Below are 7425 nucleotides of genomic sequence, written 5' to 3'. Positions count from 1 at the left end.
TTGTCCATTGGCACGGATATGGTATTAGTGAATGCACATGGGAGCCATTAAAGAATCTTGCAAATGCAGCAAAGGCGGTGGAGGCTTTTCATCGACGACATCCATCAAAATCAAGATGAAAACCTTCTTTATAAAAGTAACAATATCTAGGCAAGATAATATTCTACTTTCAATTCTTATTCGTAGCTTCATTGTAGTAGTCGCGCTCAAGAGATGGAGAACCAACAACCAGCGGATTCAACTCAAGAGCCTTCATTTGTTGACTTGCCAGACGAGACATTACGATTGTCACAACCTTCAAGACGACGTAATCGAGATGAAGATCTTCAAGAATGACATGTTCTTCCTCGAATAGATGGTGAGATACAATGCATTTGGTATCACGATTTGGGATGGGACTCCCGATGTTTGGTGATTTTGCTAGAGGTAGGAACAACTCCTGATGGTGTTCCAAATATTCTATTCGAAGGAAGTTACGAAGGCCTCAACAATGATCAAATAACTGGGTGATCTTTCCGCCCTAGTATGGGACACTACTGATGGTTGAGAGGCCCTATCAATCATCTTCGAAGAGAACAGAGATCAGAGTATGTGGCGAATACAATTCGTCGCATCATAGATTTCTTCAACATATGATGACCGCTCCTCGTGGAACTCGTCCCTAGAAGGGGGGATAATGTCACGGCCATAATCATGTAAGCTAATAATTACATATAGAAATAGATAGAAGTAAGTAAAAGTAGGTAAAAGTAAGTTAATTCTATAATATTTAATATGGAAGCTTCCTAGAAACTTCATAGACGCTGCTTTGACTTCATAGGTGTCTTTAATTGACTTTTTGGATTAGAAACGTAGTCAACAAGTTGGCCATGTGCCACACATGTTGTTAGCTTGAAGATCAAGCTAACTATGTGGCCCACACGTAGAAAAACTTCCCTTGTAAGTCAAGGCATGTGTCCTACAAAGTCAACACATATTGGAGGTCCTATAGAACGTCGCCACGTAGCTCTTAGTTAGATAGTATATATAGAGACAAGAGTGAAGGCTTCTTCACTCTTGTCAACTCCTTTCTTGCTCTAGTCTAGTTTCCAAGGTCTCTAGTTTACTTGTCTTTTGGCAATAGCCATTCCTGTTCCTCTTTCAATATATATACTTATTTATATATATTTTGTTACCTCTCTTTGAGTGAAGGCTTACTTGTCTGAATTATTTTTTTCATCGAGTTCTTGTCTTTGACACTATGTAAGACAAATGTAGATATTATTGCTTTTATTTATAAATATAATACATGTAATTTAAAAGTTTAAATTCAAAATGAAAAAAGTATGTATGAATGAAATATCATGTACATGGGTGAAATTGAGTAATATCGACAAATGAGTCTCATTTATGATATAATTGGTAGAACATTAAAGTTAAAAAGAATATAGGTTGGCTGAAAGTTATTCTTATTACAATTTGCAACAAATACTTTTGTTTTAGTTAATTAATTATGCAGAGATACTATTTGGTTAGTTACTTTTTAGATCTTCAATTGAATTTTTTATTTGATAAAAAGAACGTGGATTTAGGATTTAGAATTTAGATTTTAAAAAACTTCATATTATGATGCTACATTATTATTATAAATTTTTAAAGCATATTTATATCTTTTTAAATTATTATTTTAGTTATATATCAAAGTTTATAAGATATTTTTAGATAGAAGTCATTTAAGTTTTAGAGTTATAATTAAATATTAATAATTTTTATATCAAAATTTTAAAATAAAATTAGATTATTAAAATATATAAAGAAATTAAGTGGTATTTTTAGGATTCTTTAAGATTGATTATTAAGTTTTAGAATTATATATTCAATTTGTAGAATAAAAAGTTATATGGTTTGTGAGACAATTTAGATTAAAGAGTGTTTAATAAATATTCTTAAAATATCAAACAAATCTAATTTGTAAATTTGTATATACAATGAGAAGATGAAATTAGAAATTGCATTCATTACTTCATCATGGAGTATCTTTTGGAATTATTCAAGCAATATATACTTATGGTTTGGAGCTACTTATATGATTTTTTCATATCAAGATCTTCAAGCATTATAGAACAATATGACAAAACATAAAATCTATGAGGTATTTTTAGAAATACTTAGAAAGGATATGAATTTATATTGGAGCATTTAAGATATTATTCGAGACAAGTAACTTGTTGAATAGAAATTAATGTGCTAATTTATGCAAGAAAATTGAATAAGTTGTAAAGGTTTTTGACCACCTAATGAGTTGCACCAATGATAGATTAAAAATTGGGCTTTTATTAAGTTAGTTGTTTTTTTATATTGAATAAATCTTATTTTTTGGTTGAAAGTTATAAAAAACCAAATTGGTGTGAAGAAGTTATATTCCAATTAAATAATAAAAAGATTTTTAAATAACTATTTTTGAATTTTAAAGGTTGTTGTAATATAATAAGTGATATATTTTTAAAGAAATATTCTAAAAAAATTGAAGACATATCATTTATTACTTTTAATATTGCAACATGTGATGAAATAGAAGATGTTAAATTTCTATGGAAGATGTTGATTTATGCAAGTAGATAAGAAAATTTTAAATATTATGGATTAGCAATGTATCTATTCTAAAGGTTGGAAAACAAATCGGCCTTATAAACTTGTTGAGGTTGGAAAAAAATAATTAAAAGCTTGCAATGACCTACCATTAAGTCTAAAAGTTATGAAAATATTTTTGAAAGAAAAAAAATAATTGAGATATTAGGAGCAAGCTTTACAAAAGTTGAAAAGAAAAAGATGGTTGGATGGAGATGAAAACAATAGTAACAACAATATTTTGAAGATATTAAGAGTAAGCTTTGATAATTTAAAAATTGAAGATAAGAATATGTTTTTGGACATATGTTGTTTTATTTTGGAGTGATGTGTATGTACAAGGCATGTCAAATAAAAGAACATTGTAAATATCAGCTAATAGTTAAAAAACCATATTTAAAGAAGATATGAAATTTATATTAGATACATTTATTTATCAATTATTGGTTAAAATAAAAGAAGATGGAACTATAAGAGTACATTATCAACTAAAAGGCATATATAGAAATATTATTTTTTTAAAAAAATGGAGTATAAATACATACAAATGTCAAACTTGAAAGTAGATTCATTTCATGGATTATAAAATAAGGTAATATTAATTAAAAACTAATTAAATGACATATAAAAAATAATATTAAAAAAATCATCATTTAAAACTTTAAGTTTTTTAATTATATGTTATGTAATTTTTATTATGTTTCTTATATATATGTTGATGTAAAGCTATTAATTAAAATTTTAATCTTATATTGTAACTAGAATTTTATATATATATATATATATATATATATATAATAAATGTACCACTGATATAAAAATAAAAAAATTAATTTTATATTTACTTATATTGATTTACAATTAGAAGGATTATTTTATAACATCATAAATAATAATACATTGAGAACTTATTATTTTATAGAAAAATTCCAAATTTATTCTTTAAAATTACTACATTGTTGGAACTTAGTTTAAAAGGTTGCTCAAACTTAATCATGCTACCAAATAAATTGGAATATATTACTTCTTTGAAGATACTCAATTTAAAAGATTACATAAAATTAAGAACATTATCAATATTAGTAAGAAGTCTTCTTGCTTTGAAAAACCTTAATATTATGAACTTTAATGTGCGAAGTATATAAGCTTGATATTATTACCAAATGAATTGGGCAACCTCACATCTTTGACCATATTCAATATAACATGGTGCTAAAGCTTGATATTATTGCCAAATGAATTAAACAATCTCATATCTTTGACTACCTTTGATATAAGGAAGTGCTTAAGCTTGATATTATTGCCAAATGAAATAAACAATCTCATATCTTTGACTACCTTTGATATAAGGAAGTGCTTAAGCTTGATATTATTATCAAATGAAATAAACAAAACCATAATAGCAAATACAACAATAACAAAGATTATATTGATTGATGTAAAAGACATATATAATGTCTTATGCTTTGTTGAGTGCATTAAAAGTCATGGTGATTATCATACAACTTTTTTTAATATTTTAGATCAATTTAAAGTTGAATTAAAATCCACCATCAATGTCTACATTAGGCATTGATAATTTATAAATGGTGGCACTCATGGCTAAAGAATGTACATATATTCAATACAATAATGCAACTATTATGGCAATCATTTTTGACACTTTTCATAGTTAAATGTATGTGAGGCTCTTATTGTAATTCAACTAGTATCGCTACATCATCACATTATACGTCTTGCTAAAACTTCTACTATGTTTATATTTTCTTTTCTAAATCTTAATGTGGAGACATAGAAAAATATCTCTCTTGAGTTAACTAACCTTGTGGCTTTATGTGGTAGCTTGTCCCTACTTGCTACTTTTTATTTCATTTTCCTTTATGCCAATTTTTCTCTCCAAGTGGGTGATCTCAGTTCATATTGTTTTGTATCAAAACATGATTTTTCTAGGTCAGTAAAATTCATTAAAAGATATGCATGGTCTGAGTTTCTTGTGGCCTTTTGCTGCTACTATAAGTTGAAAACTTGCCCAACAAGTTGGCCATATAGCACACACATAGGAAACTTGCTTGCAAGTTAGACACATGTCTTGAAAATTGGACATGTTGCTATGTAGCTCCCAATTTGGTAGTTTATATAGAAGCAAAAGTGATACCTCCTTCACTCTTATTAATTCTTTTCTTGCCTCAAGTCTAATTACAAGAGCCTCTAGTTTTTTAATCTTTGGCAATAGTCAATCCAATTTCTTCTTGAATATACATACTTTCTTATTTGTTTTTTGACATCTCTCTTTGATATATATTCCACTTATTTATTTATACTTTTTGAATTCATGTCCATGACATCTAAAGCTTATAAATAGAATACATTCATGTAATTAATTTGGATATCAATCAATGTATAGAAGATAAAAAAAATAACTCTAGTATTGCCAAATATTGTGTTTTATGCAAAAATATAAAAATAATTAATAATGGCAATGCAGTTTTTTTAGAAATTCAGTGCTGCTTAATACATGCGGGAGTGGCTGCAGAGATGTGGAGACAATGGCAGATCCAATTGCCCAAAAGCTGCCTCTGCATGACCTAATGTAGATCTCGAAGCAGCTGTGGCACTTAGAAGAAGAATCTCAACACTTGCCCTGTCAATTTCTTCATGCATTCCCGCTAGATTTGCAACAAATCGTAGACTGTGGAGCACATGCAAAAGGGTGTAATCCAGACCAGTGGAGTCGAAGGTGTTGTCACGATGATCCAACTAAATATACAAAAATGTAATTCTGTGGTTTTTTCCTCATTTGTTTTATGATCTCCCCCGCTGTCGCTCACCGTGTGGGAGATCCACATGAGTTCGAGGATGGCGGCCATAGCCATGGCTTCACGGAGAACATGCTAATCACACGCTTGTCGCGTCGAGCACTGTACGTAATCGATCATGGGTCTGCTGCATTCGAGCTTACCACCACTCATTTGCGCCGCAATTATCGGACAATTGCTCACAGAATTCGATGTTGCAGGAAATGGTGGAGGAATCCTTCGCAAAGACACCAGCATTTGGATACCGACGCAAAGCGTGCCGATTGCACAGTCGTGTAGTCGTGGCCGTCGTTGTCTTCGTCATCTTCGTCTACAGAATGCACTGGTTCTCGTCGACCGGTCCGCTTCGTCAGCTTTTTGTGTGAATTGACCATTAAATTGTCGTTGTGTTATATTGTTCTTTGTATAAAAAATTATATTGCATTTATATACATAACCAGTTCTGGTTATGATTTTTAAAATGGAATAATGGTGTCTTAAAAGTTTTAAATAATGATTTAGGTTGAGCTCTGTTATTTAAGAATACTAAATTGAAGTTTGGTGATGAAGGTTGTTTATACCATGAGCAAGAGGGTTTTTTGGTGTGTTCTGAATGTATTGGTGTTTAGTCTTTCTATTTCTTTTCAAAGAATTTTAATGCCATGATGATATATTAACTATTGAAAACATAAGATTCTTTGATGAGGAATTATATATGTCACTTGTGATTATCAAAACATTATTCAAATTTTGTATTTGTATCAAATTTTTTAAGTGATGTTTGTGCTTATTGTATTTTGACATAAATATTACTTTTTTATGACATGTCATCTTTTTTTAGTATAATTTTTTATTTAAAATTACATATATATATTTATTTATTTATTTATTTATTTAGAAATTTTCATTCTAAATTTACAAAGCATTGTGCTGCCATATAATAGCAATGAGATTTATATTGAATATAATAATGAATGATATTGTTATCATAATTGCATTTAATAGTAAATTAATCACTCTTCTTAATACCTCAACCTAATGATGTTTATTAATTATTAATTATTATTATTATTATCATCATACACACATCTCATGTACAAAGGTAATCACTTTTGATTGTCCATTTTTATAAAATATTAAAACTTGTCAAAATTTACAAATATGATAATACAATTTATATAATCTATAAAAAAAGTTATATATAAAGCCAAGCATATATAAAAATTCATATGCTTTCTTGTAATACAACTCTATATTAATTGTTTTTAGCAACATTGAAAGAAAAACATAAATCCTTCATTATTATTCTGCTATTAAATATTTTATTAATTTTTTACCTGATTTTTTGTGTAAATAAATTTTTAGATAATAAGGACTATTCAATTACTTGCTTGCTAAAATTTACAAATTCTTTTGATATTATAATTATATCATGGGAACAATACAATTCAACCTCTTTCATAAAAGTTATAATTTTTAGACATGAAGAAGTTGCACTATAGTCTATCAGTTTAGTATTTGAAAAATACTAATTTTTTTTTGGTAAATGATGTATAATAAAGTATTAAAGAAGTTGAGTAAAATTATTATTTTTAGAAAAAAAATTAGTGATATGAAAAATGGATTGAGGTTGTGCTTCCAAACCAAGTAAAAAGGTGAATTTAGCTTAAATAAAAAAAAAGATATAGATACAATCTTCGAGAAGAATAGGTCATTGATAGAGAAGAAAAAATTACATAGTTTATAATAACTAATTATTATATATTATAGTAGAAATAAATAAAGTTTCAAAGAAAACAAAAAAATCCTTATAATCTTTTTGTGACTTATTTCAAAATCAAAATATTTCATGAGCAATATTTTGGGGTTAACTAGTTTAGATAGCCAATGCAATTGTGTATGTCTTTAGAAATCCATGGCACATTGGTAGAGACCTCTATATCTATAGCAATTATTCAACTAAGGTTATAGATTCAATTGCTTCTAGGTACTCTAAGAGTGTGTTCTTTAGAAATTTTCTATG

Source organism: Physcomitrium patens, chromosome 9 (assembly GCF_059467195.1).
Source record: "Physcomitrium patens ecotype Gransden chromosome 9, ASM5946719v1, whole genome shotgun sequence".
Lineage (NCBI taxonomy): Eukaryota > Viridiplantae > Streptophyta > Bryopsida > Funariales > Funariaceae > Physcomitrium > Physcomitrium patens.
Note: the sequence above shows the minus strand (reverse complement) of the source record.